Source organism: Oryzias melastigma, linkage group LG15, assembly GCF_002922805.2.
Source record: "Oryzias melastigma strain HK-1 linkage group LG15, ASM292280v2, whole genome shotgun sequence".
Taxonomy (NCBI): Eukaryota; Metazoa; Chordata; class Actinopteri; order Beloniformes; family Adrianichthyidae; genus Oryzias; species Oryzias melastigma.
In genome coordinates this window covers 13,225,814-13,244,968 of record NC_050526.1, presented here as the reverse complement: position 1 = coordinate 13,244,968, position 19,155 = coordinate 13,225,814, and positions in this window count along the sequence as shown.

The following is a 19,155-nucleotide window of genomic DNA, read 5'->3' as shown; positions in this document are numbered from 1 at the left end:
CGTTTGCAGCTGCATCTTTCGGTTTCGGTAGAACCGCGCAAATCATAACGGTTCCTACTTGGAACCGAACTTCGGTGCCCAACCCTACTTCTACCCAAATCCCCAAGAAGCATTTTCTCAGGCTAAACCATGTGTGAAAATAGGTCCATCCTGGATCGCTAACACTATACAGCGTGTTAGTTTTATGTGAGTGATAATGTACAGGGAGTTCAGGTTACAGTCAGCTGTTCTACACAATGCTAACATATAGCCAGAATGACCAGAGCTCAACAGTAGAGCAAGCATATCTGGGTTTTCTAGAAATAAAGCTTTTCTACCATGAATTCTTCTAAAATTTCTGTTTTTTTTTTTCTCCTTATTTTTACAGTGCTACTCACCAGTTGCCATAATGTTGGTACGTATCCTGAGCTCAACCAACATATTTTGTTCATACTTTAAAGTCTCTCTCCAACCGTATTTTTTCTTATGGTGATCTTTTAATTATGAAGTTTTTAGCCAAAAGCAAAAAGCCTTTGTTGTTTTTTTAGAACATATTTTCTGTACATCAGCAGTAGCTCATTAAAAACACAATTCTGGGTTTTGGGCAGGACTGTAGACACGGGAAACCCGCCCCTCTTCCCGTCACTGAAAGCTCTGCTTGTAGACTCACATGCTAGTTCAAAGCCTTAAGCTAGCATTAGTGGTGCAAAAATAACGACGAACAATGTTGAATCAATCCAGCTGTACGGTTTTTAGCCAGCAATTTGCTACAGCAGGAGTGTTGAACGCTCATTATGTCTCACACATCTAAGCATGAATGGGTGCGCATAGGGGGAGAGGAGACTTTGGCACGCCCATTTCAGGAGCTGTGTCATTAGCCTGAGCTTTTTCTAGCATCCGGTTTTCTGATTGTTTTATATAGATCCTCTATTGTGAGAAAAAAGCTACAAGAACAAGTTAAAAATACAAAAAAAAGATTATTTTCATTGGAGTTGGTCTTTAAAGATTTCTTCTACTTGTTGAAATTTCTGTGGTGGTGTGATCATTCTGGAACAATACCGTCCCTCTGTCAGCCGCTAAAGGACATTTTTTTTTTTTTTTATTGTTTGCAAATTTTTACTTTTGCTTTGATTATTTTGTTCTCTTGTGCATGTGAATCTTAAAGGGGCCATACCATGGAAATTCTACTTTTTGAGTTTTTGAGTGCATTATACTGTTCATTCATCTCTATAAAGAACCTCGAAGTGGTGTTTTGATCCATTCATGCATTTAAGAGTAATCCTCTAAAAACCTGCGCTATCTGCAGTAGCCCCTCCCATACCCACGAAAACAAGTATTCATATTGTGCTGACGTCAGCACGATGTGAACCACCCTCGTCCAGAAGAGTCTGCTTTACCAGAACCGTCCCCAGTCTAACCCCAACACTCAATTTCTCCACAGAGCTAGCGATGATCAGCAAAACACTTTCCTTTTAGATGCAGAATACTGTATATCTCCTAATTGTATCCTCCAGCTCAAACCGGTGTTTGTTACTTTAGACCATTAAAAAAAGGGTCTAGGTTCTTATGTGTTACTGAAATTTCTGTTAAAACTATTTTTTTCACAATAAGATCATACATTTTAAGCTGACCGGTAACCTTGTGGTTGTTTTATAATGAGAGAAAAATGCTCAATAAATAAATATAATTATTTAGAAAATAAAAGAAAGATTCTTGTGTTTAAAAGAACAAGAAAACATTTTTAAAATAATGCAGTTATCATGTTAAACAGCAGGCGGTCCCTGTGATGTCATAAATCCTTAGAACACAACCTCCCTTTGATTTTTCCCATAAAACATTTTAAATCGATAAAAAAAAGTAGCCCACTCCAAGATTGCAGTTGGACATGTTAGTGGCTTTTTTTTTTTTTTTTTTTTTTGACCCAGAGGGTTTTTTTCAGAAACACCACACAAGACTTGTTATCACTTTGGTGCAGCTTTAATGCATATCAGATAATAGCTGTTGCACGTTTTACAGCCAAATCAGAGAAACCAAAATGAAGCTTGGAGGAAAATTTGGGCAGATGGTAAAAGGAGAAGGAGATCAATAAGGCTTCTTGCAGCAAGAACTCATACCAGTCATGGGTAATGTAATCTTTATGTTGTCTATTTTAAAAGACAAAAAAAAGTATTTTGGCTTGCATTTGAATTGTTTGTCTACTTTTTCTCCTTTTCAAGGTGTCTTAAGGACCATTGTCCTCCACAGAGCGAAGACATTTACTGTCAGTAAAACTGACATTTAGACATATTTAGCACACAGCAAGACATTTATAAACACACACAAAAAAAGATAAGAATGAGGTAAAATGTCCAACTGCATTTTATAATTTGCTTTCTTTACATTAATTAATGAAACCTCTAAAGTTCTAAATTGGGTCAGTTTATTTATGAATTGTTTCGCCCCAATTGGTGAAATATGGGTTCAGGATATGATCATTTCAAATCGACATTGTAGGTCAAGGTAAATTGTAGCAAACTAAATCGTGTAGAGAGAGGATGCTCCATGTTGATTTTACTGTTTTGATAAGCTTCACACTAGGAGTTAAACCTTAAAGCCCTAAATTTACAACTTCCTGATTTTTTTTTGCACAGTCTGACTCAAAACAGCTGTATTTGGAGTCTACAGTTAAAAAAAGTCTTAGTTAATAGTATCTTTTAGTCCCTTAAACAAACATAAATAAATAAATTGAGCTTTAAGCTATAATCTAATGTCAGATCAATTTTGACTGGAACAGGCCATTATAAAAACATCTTTATCCTTAAGATAAACCTATTCTATTAAAAAAAAAAAAAAAAAAAGATTGTTTTGCCTTACTGGTGTTTATTTTAAACCCCTGCAGTTTTTAGTAACAACACATGGATTGAATTTATGAAGCAGACTTTGAATCAGTTCAAAACATTTAGTGGGGGGTCCCAATAATATATGAGTTGAATTTTCTCTTGGTTAAAATTTCAAAACGGTTGGAAAAAAAAGTACATGGTGCATTTGTGAAGGGCTTAGGGCCTTAAAGAAGATGAAAAAAATGCAAAATATGTAAACACTATTTATCACTTTTACATATTTTTTCCACAGTTTTGTGTCCTGGTAGCTACTGCAGTCCAGTGAGATTCAACACCAATGCTCCCAAAAGTAGAGGCATTATTCCTGAGATGCCAAAAACAAAATCTGTTTTGCTGATGCTAAAGTCACCCATTTTTTAAGATCAAAATCTAATAATAGGTGTGTTTCCATTACACTTATTCTCAAAACTTTATTGAAATTCTGGAAATGTCAAAAAACACAATTTTGCAATTACACTGTTTCCATTAAATCGTAATTATGCAAATAAACACAAACCAACTCCCGCTATAAGTTATTAAAAAACCCAACAATAGGTGTGAATAATACATTGATGTACAGCAGATACATTCAAATTTCCTCAACGGCCATAGCACTCATCATCATCTATCAAAGGAGACGTCTGCATCGTATTGAGGATATGGAGCAACAAGCTATGTGGGAGCGGCCACGGATTAAGAGATTTTGTAAAATAGTGGATGGTGATTTTACAGAGGAGCTTTGGATCCAACAATTCTGCATGACACGCTCAACTTTTGATGAGCTGTGGTAAATAGTAACATTCTTGTATAATGCTTTTCTACCTTCCTCCAAGGTCCAAAGCGTTTTACAGTCTCAGTCCCATTATAGACTCACCCCAATAATCATGTGTAATTATTGATTTGTTTGTAACTTTGGATTTGTGTGTGTGTAATTCTTGAATTATAATATTCACAATCCAAGTTCAAAGCAGCTGATCATGAATCAGTCCCCTCTCCCCCCCTCTGGCTTTGAGCGACCACTATCTCCAGAGTTCTCCCATTTCCTAGTTCTCCCCACTTTACTTCTAATCAGCCCCTGCTGTCACCCCCAGGAGCCCAACAGGTTCTCATCAGTAATCACTACCAGCTTAATTTAGTCTGAACACTGAGCTCTGCTCAGTGCGAAGTCTTGTTTGAGCCACTCTACCTGCATTACTGAGCGTTCTCAACCTGACCTGATCTTCTGTTTCATCTGACCCTGCTTCGTCTGCCGCCTGCCCTGACCCTCGCCTGGACCCTGACCACTCTGGTTGTTTTCTGATGCCCTCATGCTTTTGCTTGACCCCTGCCTTTCTGACCCGGATTTAGCTTTGGGGACTTTTAGCTGTGCATCATGCCTATTGTCCTGTCGGTGACAAATAAACCTGCACTTGGATCCAGCCGTCTCCCTGTTTGAGACAATGATCCAGCATTGGTAAGATTTAAACGCATCACTTTCTAGGAGACGTGAACAGTCTCAAATGAGATTTGTGTGTAAATGTGGTTTTGTGTGTGCTTACTTTTTTAAAGATTTGTGTGCAATTTAGTTTCAAACTGGTGTTGTTTTAATTTGTGCATGTGTAAATTATATTTTGTATTTTTTTGTACTTATGCACAAAATATATTGCATGAGTTACAAATCAAGAATTAGGAATGCACAAATCCAAAGTTATGCACAAATAAAGAATTAGACACACACAAATCAGGGTGAGCCTTTTCTCTCCATCCATTCACCCATTCACACACACATTCACACACTGATGGTGGCTCCACTGCCAAACCTCAGCACCAACCGTCCACCAGAGGCAAAATGGGGTTTAATGGCAGAGCAAGGACCTGAACCTACAATCATCAGATCAGAGGTTTACCTTTACACCCCTGCACCACAGCTGCCCCATACTTGACATCAATTTTGATAAGCCTGAAAATCTACTGCCTCCAAATGTTTTTTTTTTTTGATAAATGCACGTTTTTTTCAAAAAAGTTGTGTTTCCATTGAGCAAATTTATCATTGCAAATCCAATTCATAGTAAATGGAAACACAGCCAATTTGTATTCTATGATTATACAGGATGCATAAAAATGTAAAGAAAAAATGCTCCAAGCACAACTTAGGAATTGAAAAGTAAAGAATCTAATATAGATTTGTGATTAATATTCCTTTAAGGAAAGACAAGGACAATCCTGCTTAAATCTACCTCAATTTAATATTAATTTAAAAAATTGAGGAAATTTAAAAACACAATTACTTTTTTTTCTAAACTTCCCAATTTTAAACTTTAAAACTCAACTCAAGAACTATCCAACACAAATCTTTCCTTTGCTTTGATGACCAAACTCAGCTAATTTTCACCCCACAAACTTGGCCATTTTCCATAAGAAAGGGATTTTGCTAATGTGATTGGTGTGGCTTAGGGGCTGTACCGATCTTAATTTTGAGTGAAAATGAGGTCCGATTGTTGGGGTTGCATCTTGAGTGGAGGTCGCACAGCCAGATAGACAGACGTACAGACTGGTAGACAGTGGTGAATGAGTGGCATTGTGCCAAAGCCAATAAACGATGGGAGCAGTGGGGGATGGGGGACCCTTATGTTTTATTTATACTTATTCAAATGACCCCCGCACGTTTTGACTGAGATTACTGGGTAAGAACTTACAGAAAATAAAGAAGTAATCAGTTGTGATTGTTCTTCAAAATGTTGAAGTTGGAAAAAAAATCACTGGAGCAGTTTTTTTTTTCTTCAAAGGGGGTTTTCAGTGCTTTATGATGAACAGCCATTTTTATTTTCACAAGTGTATTTGATTCCTTTCTGTTTATATTGAATTTGAAATACTTTTGGATTCGGGATTAGAAGCCTAAATTTGTGTTAAGATCATAGTTTGGGAAAAAAAGAAGACATTTTAACCCTTGAACACCAGAGCTCCATGTTTTTAATTTACTGTAACTTTTCAACTGTTAATATGTTGATCATGTTAACGATTGAAAATTTGTAGTATGTTAAAGATTTTGTGTTTAAGCATCACCGCCTAAAGGGTTAAAGTGCTGATTGTACTCCTGAGTCTGACAACACATGACCCTGGGGATCCTTTTGCAGAATCTGGCACCTTATCATAAAACCCCAACAGAAAAGTGCCAAAATGTAGGATATTATTGAACTTTTCCTTTTAGAAATGTAATTTAATATTATTGGAAATGCATGGTCTTTAGTACCGCTTTGCAAATGCTGAGTAGTGCAGGTCCCCTGGCCGTCACTATTACTCCAATTTAAATGGCTCTACTCCAAACAGTTGGAAGTTAAAGGGCAGAGTGGTCCAATCATCTATCCAAAATTGTCTTCTTTATCAAGTCTGAACAAGACAGAATTTCTGCTTGAGCATATGCTCTACCAACCATCAAGGAAGAGCCACAGTCCACCTCAGCAAGCTGCCATGACCATGTTTGCTTTAAACCACTGTCAAAGGGAATTAAGCCAAAGATTGATTGATACATTTAATTTTACAAGAATGTTAAATCTGTCTATCTACCTAGGTCTATAGGCAAGTTTTAGCGTCTGTTCTCAATACGAGTGAGTGACCTTTAATAACTTAAGGGGATCCCAGAACGGCTTTCCCAGACACACTGACCTTTCAGCCCAGACAGGGCAGAGGGGAGGAGCGCTTTTTTGTGTGTGAGTGCTCCTCTGATGTGATTTTTTGTTATTTAGCTTACAACCAGGTTGATTTATTACTTGTAAAAAGAAAATATCAATTAATTACCCTATTTTGAGATTTGAACATTTGGAAATATGAATCCTTTACCCACAGCATATGTTCCTTGCTCTGCTGACCCCTACCCATCACAGCATCATCAAGTTTAGAGATGATACCAAAGAAGTGGGGCTCATGTAGCTTATATGGGTGAGAGTAAAAGAAGAATAACCCCATTGTCAACATCTCAAGACTAGAAAACTGATAACTGACTACATGAAGACAAAGTTAGATTTTGAGGGAGCTGTGTGGGGAGTGCTGAGAGAGTTTTTGAGTTCCCATTGCAATGAACCCAACCTGAATCTTTCAATCTATTGTAAAAGTATTCCCAGTGGTCTTTTGAGTAAGATTATGCTGTTTTAACCAAATTCAAAAGACCTGTGATGTATTCTAGGACATAGTTTCTGCAGAGTGGCAAGAGTTCTTTAGAATTTCACCTCTAAGTTGCGGGGAGTACTGTTAGTGCAGGGTAAGCCCACCCCCATTTCCCACCATCCATCTGTTTACAGTTTACACGTTCTTCTGCTACCTTAAGGTCCCTTAAAACCCCAACCTCACACTACTGGTGCAACGAAATTGGTGAGCAATATCAAAGCTATCCAGCTGTATAGTTTTGATCCAGATACCAGTTCAGAGGAGGGACATGAAGACGTACATGGATCTATTTGTCTGCAATCCATCAGAATGGAGCTGAGCAAGAAGCTTGCGGCTCGCCAGATTTAGCACTTACTTCACTGCTACAAGTTTTTTCCAACTGCATTTTTATGACCACTCCTAATTAACAACAATTTGAATAAAGAAATACTCATAAATGCAATTTTAATCTTGAATCTCTTTATATATATCTGCCATCATCAGAGAAATATCACAAGAACATGTGTTTAACTGGAGTAGGTAGGAAAACCCCCAGAAAAGCCAGAACTACTGAGGAGCCTTAAGGAACATCTCTTCTAGACCTTTCCAGCTGACCCTGTCCCATTGCTTGTCCAGAACTGAGCTTCCCTTAACACCATGTCTTTTGTTTCCTACGGTCTTAACTTTGCCTCCATCCTCTCTTCCCAGGTAGGGGCTCCAATTGTTTGTTGGGCAACAGCAAAGAATCACTCCATATAGTTTTTGAATTAGGCTAGGGGGAGAATAACCTGGTATATATAGTAATTAAAGGATCCACCTTTAACCCTTGGGCTATGCTAGGCATGTTTACATTAAAAGTGGGGTCCTCTTCACTGGTGTCCGTGGCAGACATAAAATCCTGTCCACCTTTGTCCACCTTTTTTATGGGAGGGATCACAAAGCAATGTAAGGGTGGGGTCATCTGGACCCCATAAGAGAGCACATGGGTTAAAAAGTAAAACTATAAACTGTAAGCATTATAATGGAACCCAGGGGTGAGTCTCTGAGAATGTTGGTGAAGGTGCAGTTTCTAGACCAAACTACGTCCAAGTTTGAGCAGATTCGTCAGGACACAAAAAAGAAAAAGAAAAGGGACTTGGCAAAGTCAACTTCCCTAGGTTCCACATTTCTGCATTCAAATTCAATTCTTTGAGATTGTCAGGTCATTGAGTGGTTTTAGAAATGGAGATATTGTGTACAAGGAAGCTATGGAAGACATGAATAACGTGGAATCTGGTAGGGTAACTGTTTCCCACTTTTAAGGGGGAGAAATCTATTGGCAACTGTAGTTCATATCAAACGTTTGTCATTGGTTGCAATGCTAACATGCAAGGTTTAATGTCCAAAAGCTTTTTATTCAACAGATCATACACATCTCATTTGGTAGTTACAAGTTCTTAGGTTTGTCTACCTGTGTCTGGAAAAGGTTTTTCATTAGCTACTTCAGGATGGAGTAACCATAAAAAAGGTGCTCCGAAGAGTCAACGACATGTTCTCTGACCACTACCCACTTCCTCCTGTCTCTAAAAATCTCTGAACATTATGAAGGACATTTCAGAGACTGGTCATCCTCTGTTTGAACTCTTACCGCTGGGCAGTCGGCACAGATCAATGAGAACAAGGACGGATTCAGACAAAGCTTTTACTCTGCAGCAGCCATAAAATAACACACTTTATAATGACATAAGAGATTATGCAGTAGAAAGATTTATGGATAGATGTATGTCTTCCTTTGGAATTTATACTTTAAACCAGTGTTTGTTGAATATTTTAATTTATGTCTAGGTTATAGAATGATTGTCTGGAAAATAAAAAATTCTCAAAGATGTTAGCTCACGTTCAAGTTTCTGCCACACTTTGAGCATCAAATCTGACTCCTGCAACACTGTCAACTGTTATAAACTTTAATGAAGTATTTTTTATTCATCACAATTTAAACATGTTTTAAATACTTAGTCACACATGAATGAACTTTTAGTGATGTAGCAGCATAGGCTCAGGTGCCTTAATGAGGTTGAATTAGTCTGAGCAAAAATGTGCAAAGCTAATCAGTTATTTTCATTGCGTCCTCTTAAATATCTGACCATGCAGTCACTTAAGACAATATAAACCACTGAGAAATAAAAGCTTTCTGGTGAATGTTGTCAATGCTCATTTAAGGATCTGGTAGCTTCTGAAGATTTTTTTTAAGTTCAATCATTACTGTAATTTCCGTAAGTCTTAATTTGTTTTCATAAAAACAACAATGTGCCTTATAGTACAAAGTGTTTTAATACATTTTGGTTGCGTGTACTGATGTCAAATTGATTTTAAGAAGTTCACGACACTCTTTCTAAATTCCTGTCTGTGAGTGTTTTTGTGAATGCGCTAATGTGGCTAACGTGTAGCAGTGTTGAAACATGACAAAATTGGCAGTTAGCATAGTTGTAAGGAGCTGCTTGAATTACACTCTTTACAACAACCAGGGTTTAACTAATTTCCATTTTTAATCAATACAAACTAGACAAACAGGTGACATTTTCTTGAAAGGCCCCTAAACAAAATTAAAAAATAATGTCTGCTTATTCTTTTCAGTCTCTTTAGACTTTTTAGCCCAGTATTCAGATACAAATTTCAGTGTCCAAAAAAAATATAGATCCACCAGGTACCAATCTGCATCAGATACCAGTATCAATTCGTGTCCGGTACCAATCTGCGTCTGGTACTGATCCAAGTCCAGTAACAGCACCCATTTCTGTCTGGTACTGCTTCGCGTTTGGTACCAGGTTAAGGTTAGGACAGAAAAGGTAGGAGGATAGTGGTGCATTTTTGCATTCATTGAACTAATATTAAAAAAAAAAAACAAATGGTTACCAATTTTAAAAGGTAACTTTTTTTTAACATAAATATGAGTAAAAACAAACAAATCAACTTAAAACTTAAATAACTTTCAATATTTTACTCTCCACGATAATAAATTCTGTCAAAATTATATAAGTTAGTTGCTTTGATATGTTAGCACGATAACATTGGGGCGCTTATAAAAAACAATTTAAAATGATGTGGAGAGCCGGATATAATTCCCCTGCGGGCCGGATCCGGCCCCTGGGCCTTGACTTTGACATGTGCTTTAGACCATTCTTTCATTGTGCGCCTATAATCCAGTTCACCCCATAGTATTACAATAAGCAAAAAAAAAAAAAATCAAAAAGTCTTCTGTCAATAAGTGTTTAGAGAAAAATATTAAGTCTCGCCCTTTACTGAAGCTTGTAAATGCTACTTTAATGATTTACATCTAAATACAAATAATACATTTTCATAGTTTTATATGTAACAGTTTGGGAATGTTTTAAAATTCCGAAAAATAATCAAGTTACATTAGTAACTATTTATAATTAAAAAAAAATAAATGTATTTTAGTTATTGTATTTTTTAAGGGGATGTAGAAGCCTCTAAATAGTATTTATCTGTTTGTCCATTATCTACTCACACATCATGCTGTTCTATTGATATAACTAGAGCCTGGGTGCTCCCTGGACAGGTTTGCTAGTCCATCACAGACCACTATGACACGTTACATCAAATGTGATATCGATCTAGAAGTTAAAAAATAGACATTGCATCACTGCCTGGTCGCTATGCATTCGCTTTGCAAGTCTAAATGCTTTTGGCCTCCACCCTCTTGTCTTCAAATGAGTTGGGAGAGGGCCAGTTTCTGCAATCAACCTCCCTGTCACCCTCCCTCCTCTGTCTCTTTTCTTCTTCTGTGAATCGCCTGCAGCATCCACGCTGCTGAACTGTCTCTAATCGATTTGTCTGTGAAGGCAAAAGCGTCACCCTCAGAGAACCACAATGCAATTCTCTCTCTAAGTGACATCACACCCCCAACCCTGAAGACTAAAGAAGCCCTGAATGATGTTCAAAGACTTTCTCTTCTGGTATTAAGAGTATTGAGATACTTCTCAGCTCTGCAACACCCACCCAATTGGAGTGCTTAGCTAAAACTATGGAGGTTATTAAACACATTATCAATAGGGGCGGCATTAAATTTTAAACTCAATTCTATCTTGTCAAAGACTGTTGACATGCATATGTATAATAAGAAGCAATTATTTTCCATTTGTAACCTCTTTTTTGGACACTAACTTTGTATCTTTTGTAGTTTAAAATAATTAGTGACTCAATCCAAGTTTTATCAACTAAAGAGATGGCTTAACAAGTTTTAAACACACTAAAAAAAGTTTTATAATACTTTTCTATGTGAACATTTTTAGCAATACCCATATACAGAGGTAATTTGATATCTTTATCTATGGACTTGCATCATACTTTACAAGAAATCCCTTCACTATAAGCAATAAAAGACATGCTGTAATAAAAAAAAATGTATGTGAAAATATCTATTGCTAAACTGCAACTAGAAAAAAATTCTTTGTGGAGCTTTTTTAAAATCCAGTGTTTCCAGTTTGACGTTATAAAAGAGACAACGTATGTTTAGGTTGTTTTCACTCTGGGACAGTTCAGAGGACAGTTCAAATGGGGTGGAAATAAATGTTATCTTTTTGTCTGGTTCTGTTTGTTGGCACTTACACAGTGCCTTTAAAAGCAAACTACAGACAGAAGTGAATAAAAACTGCAGGTGCATCTTAAAAACTGCAGTAGAAACAGGAAAAATCATGAAGAAAACCAGCTTGTCCTACTAAACCTCTAATTATGAAGTAGTAGTAAATGTCTGCACCTCCTTACTACAATATTCTTTGGCTTTAAGACCTTTTATGAATCTTTTAAATTCTCAAACTGTTATTATTTGATCAAATTTCAATGACGTTTTATAAAACGTGAAAACATTAAAGTAAAACATCTGTAAATTCTATTCCAGTACTCACTAGGCACAATGTGCGAACCACATACTGATGTCACGGCACATCTAGCCATTTGTACTTTTTGATGTCAAGATATTTTACAATTTCTAAATACGGCTTTATTTGCACCCATAATACTTCCTTAAAACACAAAATAGCTAAAAATGCACACAACACTTAATATTTGGATAATATAAACTAATAAAGTCAGTTTTAATCAAATAAAATACAAAAATGTGTTCATGTCCATACAGTTTTTTAGTTTCAGTGTGTGTCCTTAAGGTCAATTAGAAGGCACAATGCCCATGTGCTAGCAATTTAACAAAGTGTTACCCCGACACACTGGTGCTAATCTATGTTGGTCCCATGCTGAGTTACACAAAGCTAACACTGACCCGCTGTGTACAGCCTGACCCAGCATCTGTACGATTGTGTTTGTGGCCACCTGCTGTGCGTGCATGTGGAAGAGCGCATGTGGGGTGTTTTCTGAGTGTCTCAGGCAAACCGATGAGCAACACGCCCTGTTTCTGGGACAGGGTCAAGCACACATGCTCACATTTGTCCACATTACTGAAGCTTTTACATTATCATATAATTAGTGCAGTGATTTTTCTGTTTTTTTTTACTTAATGCAAAATTCAAGGCTGACTCCACCCTCAGCCAAAATTTTGAAATCTAGACAGGGGGTGGAGCTGGGGAGCAAGACCGTTTCGCCTGGTTCACACTAGACGCGGAAGTGCGCGGCGTCTGATCTCTCCTGCAATTCACACATGGCGCGCATTTTTCTGCGACCGTTGACATCTTTTTTTTGTTTTTTTCCATCATGGGTAAATTAATAACCTCAAAAATATTACCCCATGTCTCTGCGAAGAATTACTGATCCCTGCCTCTCTTGTTGGTTTTACACCCAAAACCCAGCCCGGCGCCCCGCTCTGGAGTAGGCCCACTACGTTGATGTTTGTGTCTGTCTTTTTTTTCCGTGTGCATGTGTGTTGTGATTGTATGCTTATTTTCATCTCTACAGTCCGTTTATATACAAAAACATGATCACATTTGTCATCGCGCTGTTTTATTGTGAAAAATTGGTTATATTTTGAAAATTAAACCAACTTTTCTCATGTATCTTGATGTAACTTCCTGTCAGAATTTGCACAGATTGCTCGCGGCTCGCGCACAAAATAGACCAGACGGAGGAACGATTCAAGGTGCAAGCCTTCTGCGGAGGACCGCGGCGTTCCGCGCCTGGTGTGTATCACACCATAGGTTAACAAGAGTGCCGAATGGAAGTGGCCTCCATTCCGTGGGGCTATGCGGTCCTTCCGGGTCCAGTGTGAACCAGGCGTTATCATTGCTGGATCTGCAGATCATGACGTTAAACTTCTGAAATGATGATGGGGTCCTCCATTTCAGCTGAATCCAACCCCCTCCTGTGACTACCCCCCTTAGCCACCCAATTTGCACCTGTAATTCAGATTGGAATGTGTTGGCGTGGTTGCTGAGGTCATTTTGCGCCGCGTTTGTCCTTCACTGTGTGCCTACATCTCCTTTGTATTCATTTACCTGTTAAAGTGCCTGTCCATCACGCGTCGATGCAGAGCAGCAGCGACAGAAACACTTGTTTTTCTGTGTGGAGGAAGATGGCATGTACATTAGAGGCAGAATTGTGATAAATTGTGTTAAATGATTGTGTGTGTATCAAGATGTTTGAGTATGTGTCAAAGTGATGAAGGGGATCTTTTTTTTTTGTTTGTGTAGCAGGTGCCTGGAGTAGTGGAGGTGGCAGTTGGGGGTATCGTTTCTGATCGATCTCTTCCCTCCCTTTGGATTGACCCTGCGCCTCCCTCCACACCTCCTCCAGGACCTAATGAGACACAGCTTTAAAGGACCAGCACAAGAGACTACATATCCACAGAAACCGTTAGAAACCTAAAGAAAAAAAAAGCACAAAATACATAATGGATCATATCTGAGAAAATAATCTCCTAGTTTTTTTATAACTCTGCCTTGACGACTAAATAAGTTTAAAAGTAGACTTGCAGACGAGTTCATTTAAACAACCGGTACCTCAGCTTGGGGAACACCATCAAGGCTGCGACCTTCCACCCCTTTCTTAGTCCCAGACTGAATCAATTCCTAACCAGACAGACTCTCACACCAACCCACCACCATCACCCTCTCCCCAAACACGATGACTAAAGCCCTGCTGGTTCTTCAGACAATAGGAGGGACCTCTACAAGAAAAAAAAAAAACACTGAAGTCTGTCTCTGTTAGCCTATCTGTGGCAGAAGTAAGAAAAAAAATAGGTGAAAGGAAGCGCAGCTGTCAGTAAAACACTAACCAGAGTGAATCTATCAGAGCTGTTTTGGCAATTTCTGATGTAAAAGCTGTTTAATTCAGTTCTACTCAACTTTATTGCCAACAGTGTAGCATGAAATGAAATATAGGTGTGAAAGCAAAGTTCTCTTAACTGAAAAAATACATCTGTTTGCTGGAACCTAAGTACCTGCTTTCCAAAGTCCTGTTTGATCATTAGACTTACCTACTCACAGCACCCCATAAGTTTAATTCCAGAGTACATTTGACCCCAAATACTTTTCATTTGGTTGGTGTAATCACTCTATGTCCGTTTTCAGGTGCAGAACGCTTGGCCTGCTTGCTCAGGTGTGCCACACCTGGATTTACGGCGGTGCTGTTAACGCAAAATGTATTCCAGGTAGAGATGTTTAAATATAGGAAGTCAATGTGATGCATTTTGACCCATCACCCACACCTGGTATTTCTTTAATAGAAGTATAGAACTCATAATGTCCTTAAAAATATTAATTCTGCTAGATACAAAACCTTTGCTAGAAATAGACTCAACTTTCATTGCAAGTTGGGGGAAAAAAAATCAGAAATTGATCTGTGATTAGTTTTTCTGTGTACCTCAGACCTCTTTAACCTTTGAACACCAGGTCAGCCGTCTCAGGTAATCTTCTTCGTCACACTTTAGGTTTTCCCCGTTGTCTGCCAGTTTGTTCATGTTGAACTTAATAAAGACCAGGCTTGCCAAGAAGCCTGATCCTCTACATTTGTAGTCTAACACCACCAATTCCTGATATAAGGATCTGACCATGCTGGACCCAGGAAGAGATTTTTTCCACAGTGGCGGGGTTCTCACCACTGCAGGTGATGTCATAGCATGCCAGACAGTTTTCTTACAACCTTGTTCAAGTCAAGTCATTCCAAATTAAGCAATGCTCCTGAGTGATCTTCAGGGAGATTGCCAGAGCAACCCACCTGCATGTGTGTTGTCCCCAACACGGGGTGCTGGAACTTCTCTTCACATATCTTGTCCATGAGGACGGTCACCTAAGCCACTCCCCTTTATGTTCCCTGTTCAAGAGGAAGAATGCTAGGACTGCTCCCCTTCATTTTTCTGTCCCCAGGGAGAGTCCTCTTCGAATATCTTGTCCCTGACCAGGACTGCTGGGACTTCTCCTCTTCACATGTGTTGTCCATGAGGAGGGTCACCAAAGTCACTCCTCTGGGACCGCTCCCCTTCATGTTTCCTGCTCCTGGGGAGAGTCCTCTTCATGTTCTGTTCCTGAGAAAGGGTTTAATTCACTTCACCCGTTTTGCTGCAAAGACCTAGACAACTTTGTGCTTTTGATTTTGTTCTGGCTCTCCTCCCTGCTGGTGTGATGTGTTAGGGCATCTGGTATCTGCCCTTTTAGGGAGGGATACTGTGAGGTTGTGCTCTTTGGTTTCCTTTGTTTTCTCGTATGTTTTTTTTTTTTTCAGTTTTCACATGTCACACCATTCAGGTTTCTATTTGTCCACAGCTGTCTTGAATTACGTTATTTAATCCTTCATGTCTTTCAGTGTCTAGTTCTCAATTCATCTTTGTCAGAACATCTACTTTGCAACACTTTCTGTCTTACAGTTTTGTTTCTAAGTTTACTTTTGAATTAAGGATTTTAAATTCCTGTCATAAAGTCTGGTCGCCTCTGTTTTGGGTCCATCCATCCATCCATCCATCTTCCTCCGCTTCATCCGGGACCGGGTCGCGGGGGCAGCAGTCTAAGCAAAGATGCCCAGACTTCCCTCTCCCCGGCCACTTCCTCCAGCTCCTCTGGGGGGACCCCTAGGCGTTCCCAGGCCAGCCGAGAAACATAGTCTCTCCAGCGTGTCCTGGGTCTTCCCCGGGGCCTACGCCCAGTGGGACATGCCCGGAACACCTCACCAGGGAGGCGTCCAGGAGGCATCCGGACCAGATGCCCGAGCCACCTCAACTGGCTCCTCTCGATGCGGAGGAGAAGCGGCTCTACTCCGAGCTCTCTCCGGGTGACCGAGCTTCTCACCCTATCTCTAAGGGAGCGTCCAGCCACCCTCCGGAGAAAACTCATTTCAGCCGCTTGTAGTCGGGATCTCGTTCTTTCGGTCACGACCCAAAGCTCATGACCATAGGTGAGTACTGGAACGAAGATCGACCGGTAAATCGAGAGCTTTGCTTTCTGGCTCAGCTCTCTTTTCACCACAACGGACCGGTACAGCGACCGCATAATAGCGGACGCTACACCACCAATTCCTGACACATGATTCTTAATTAACTCTTGATTTAACATAATTGTAAGTTTGAAGTTTAAACAAACAAACCACCTAAAACGTTATGCAATATGAGTCAGCAATATTGTTTTAGGATGTGAAAGAAGATTTATGTGCAACAATACCGAGTGGTATTATTTTGCAGTTTGTCTGGGAAAAAGACAAATAAATCAACACTTAAAAAGATGTAATTTTGTTGTGATGATGTTTTGAAATTAAAAGCTTCTGAATGGACATTGACTGATATTAATTCAGAGCCTCCTGACAGAAAATACTGATATAATGAACTTTCAGAACTTTGACAGTCTCCAGAAGGAAGCATCTTTTATTAGATTTCTGGCCCAAGAAATCAATCAGTTGGTGTACGATGTGATTACATAACTGAGAGGAACAACAGTGAAGTCTTACTCATTTTGGCTTAAAAATGCTAACATAACGACTCAAAAAGTGAATATTACACTTAAAAACATTAGTTGAAATGTTCAAAAACCTTAAGACAGATATAAAATAGATTGCCTACATTAACATAATCAAAAGAAGTTGTTTTAGTTTTAAAGTGTTCTAATCAACTAAAATCAAAATATTGTAGAAAAAAATTGTATCAATGTTTTATAAAAAAGTCCAACTTCTTTTCCTCTTGCTGGATCCTTCTCTTCTTAAAACAGGTGTTCTGTGCTGCAGTAACTTGGAACTTATAAGCAAAAAGTGAAAGTCAGAAATCATTTTCCAAAAATAAATTATTACAGAACTGGTGTAGTAACATTTTAAAGCTACATTCAATCTGCTGAAGCCACTTATAAGTAGCCATCTAAGTAAGTCTCTGTAAATGTTACGCCCCTTTTTGTCTATGGGGATCTGGGGCATAACATAAAAGTTAAGAAAGAAAAAAATTACAACAGAAAACACAAAAGAATGTCTCCATAAACAGATATGTGTGGCAAAAATATTCAGGGTGAACCAAGGCCAAAATAACAAACAAAACCCCACCTAACTCAGCCCAGGGGCCCGTTTTACACAGTACTCAAAACCCTCGCCCGACATAAATTACATTCCGTCCGGATTAGTCCAGACTCCTCGTCTACGGGATGAATGGACATGCTATTTTGGTGGAAACGTGAAGTGTCTAATGTGATTGTTCTCAAAATTTGAATGAGGAAGTCCTATTTGAACATCCTTCAATTTAAGAAGGGGCGGAGACCGCAGGAAACTCTGAGTTAGTTGTCAACCTGATGAACTCTGAGTTCAGCTCAACCCACCTTGTGAAACTGGTTTGTTTGACCCACTTTCACGGGTTTAAGTCAACTCTATTTCTGAAACCAAAAACTCAGAGTTTTCCTGAACTCAGAGTTCACAAACTCAGAGTTTCAACAAAACCTGCTTCTTGAACCAGGTCCCTGGAAGCTTACCTGCAAAAGAAAAAGTAAAACGATGACAAACACTAACCTCCCTAGACTAACATAAACAAGAGAAAACTTATACTAAACAAAATGGCAGTTCACCCCAACAGCTTCACTTTAAAATGTTAAACAACCAAATAAATACAAAACTACACAAAGTGAACCTCTAGACAAAACACCAAACAGAACTACCACATAGAACTCTGCTCAACATAAGACAGAGTCAGAATAGAGAAGAGAACCAAGATGAACTGAAAACAAACTGCATCAGAGCAGCCGAGCTGCAGTGAAGAAATGGTTGCAGCGCAGCTCCCTCCTCATGGGCTGGAGGTCCACATGATGCTTTAAAGGCTCCCTCCATCAGCTTGAGTCCAGTGGGAGCCACGCCCTCCAGCACCACACCTGAAACGAATCAAAATAGACAGACGTACAAAGATAAAAAATGTATAAAGGTCCCACTCTGACAGAAATACACAGAACAAAAAGAATAGATAAAAACCAAATACGTTACAGTAAACATGTATAAAAATGTGTTTTCCTTCTAGCAGTTTAGAGAAAAGAGGCTTAAGTAACAAAATACTTTTCGTTGTATCCATTTTTTTTCTATGGAATATTGAATTAAAATAGTTGAACAAATAAATTCACAATGTATTAGTCTGAGAATTCAGACTTTGTTGCCATCATGGTGGTTTTGTGAGTTGAGGACTACAAGGATTGATTTATTCCCAAAGGGAGAAAAAAAAGTCTATTCCTTATTGAGCACCTTTCAGCAAACTCTTAAAACTGTTTGGGCCTGACAAAGCATGGAGAACCCAACCGCCCAGCTCAAACTGTTTATTTGACTTGCAGCTGAGCATACGGCTGTGTGTGTGTTTTGCCCATGAGGACACACCGTGTGTCTGAGCATGTGTGTGTGCTGTGATAAGTTTATGCATGTGCAGTCAAGCCTGTGAAGTCATTCTGGTGTGTTCTCAGCAGCATTGGGCCTTGCTTCTTTCCTTCCTGTTCAAAGGTCTTTTTTCCACCAACACTTAACTCCTCTGAGACAGCCGTTTCAGCGCGGGTGTCAGGTCTCCGTGTGTGAACAGGGTGGTCCTACAAGAGCAACATGTCCTTCTTGTTCCTTTATAAGAGCTGCACACACACACCTGTACTGCCATGAGTGTCAAACACTCCAAACGTAACCCAAAGTATCTTCAAAAGACTGGCTGACCTTCTCTTCCTGTCACACCAGTCACTTTTCTTCATTTTTTTTTCATTCTTTTCTTTATTTATTCTTGCTAAAAGTCCAACACCTTCTGATGAAGTCACTTCCCTCTCAGCCAGAGCTGCAG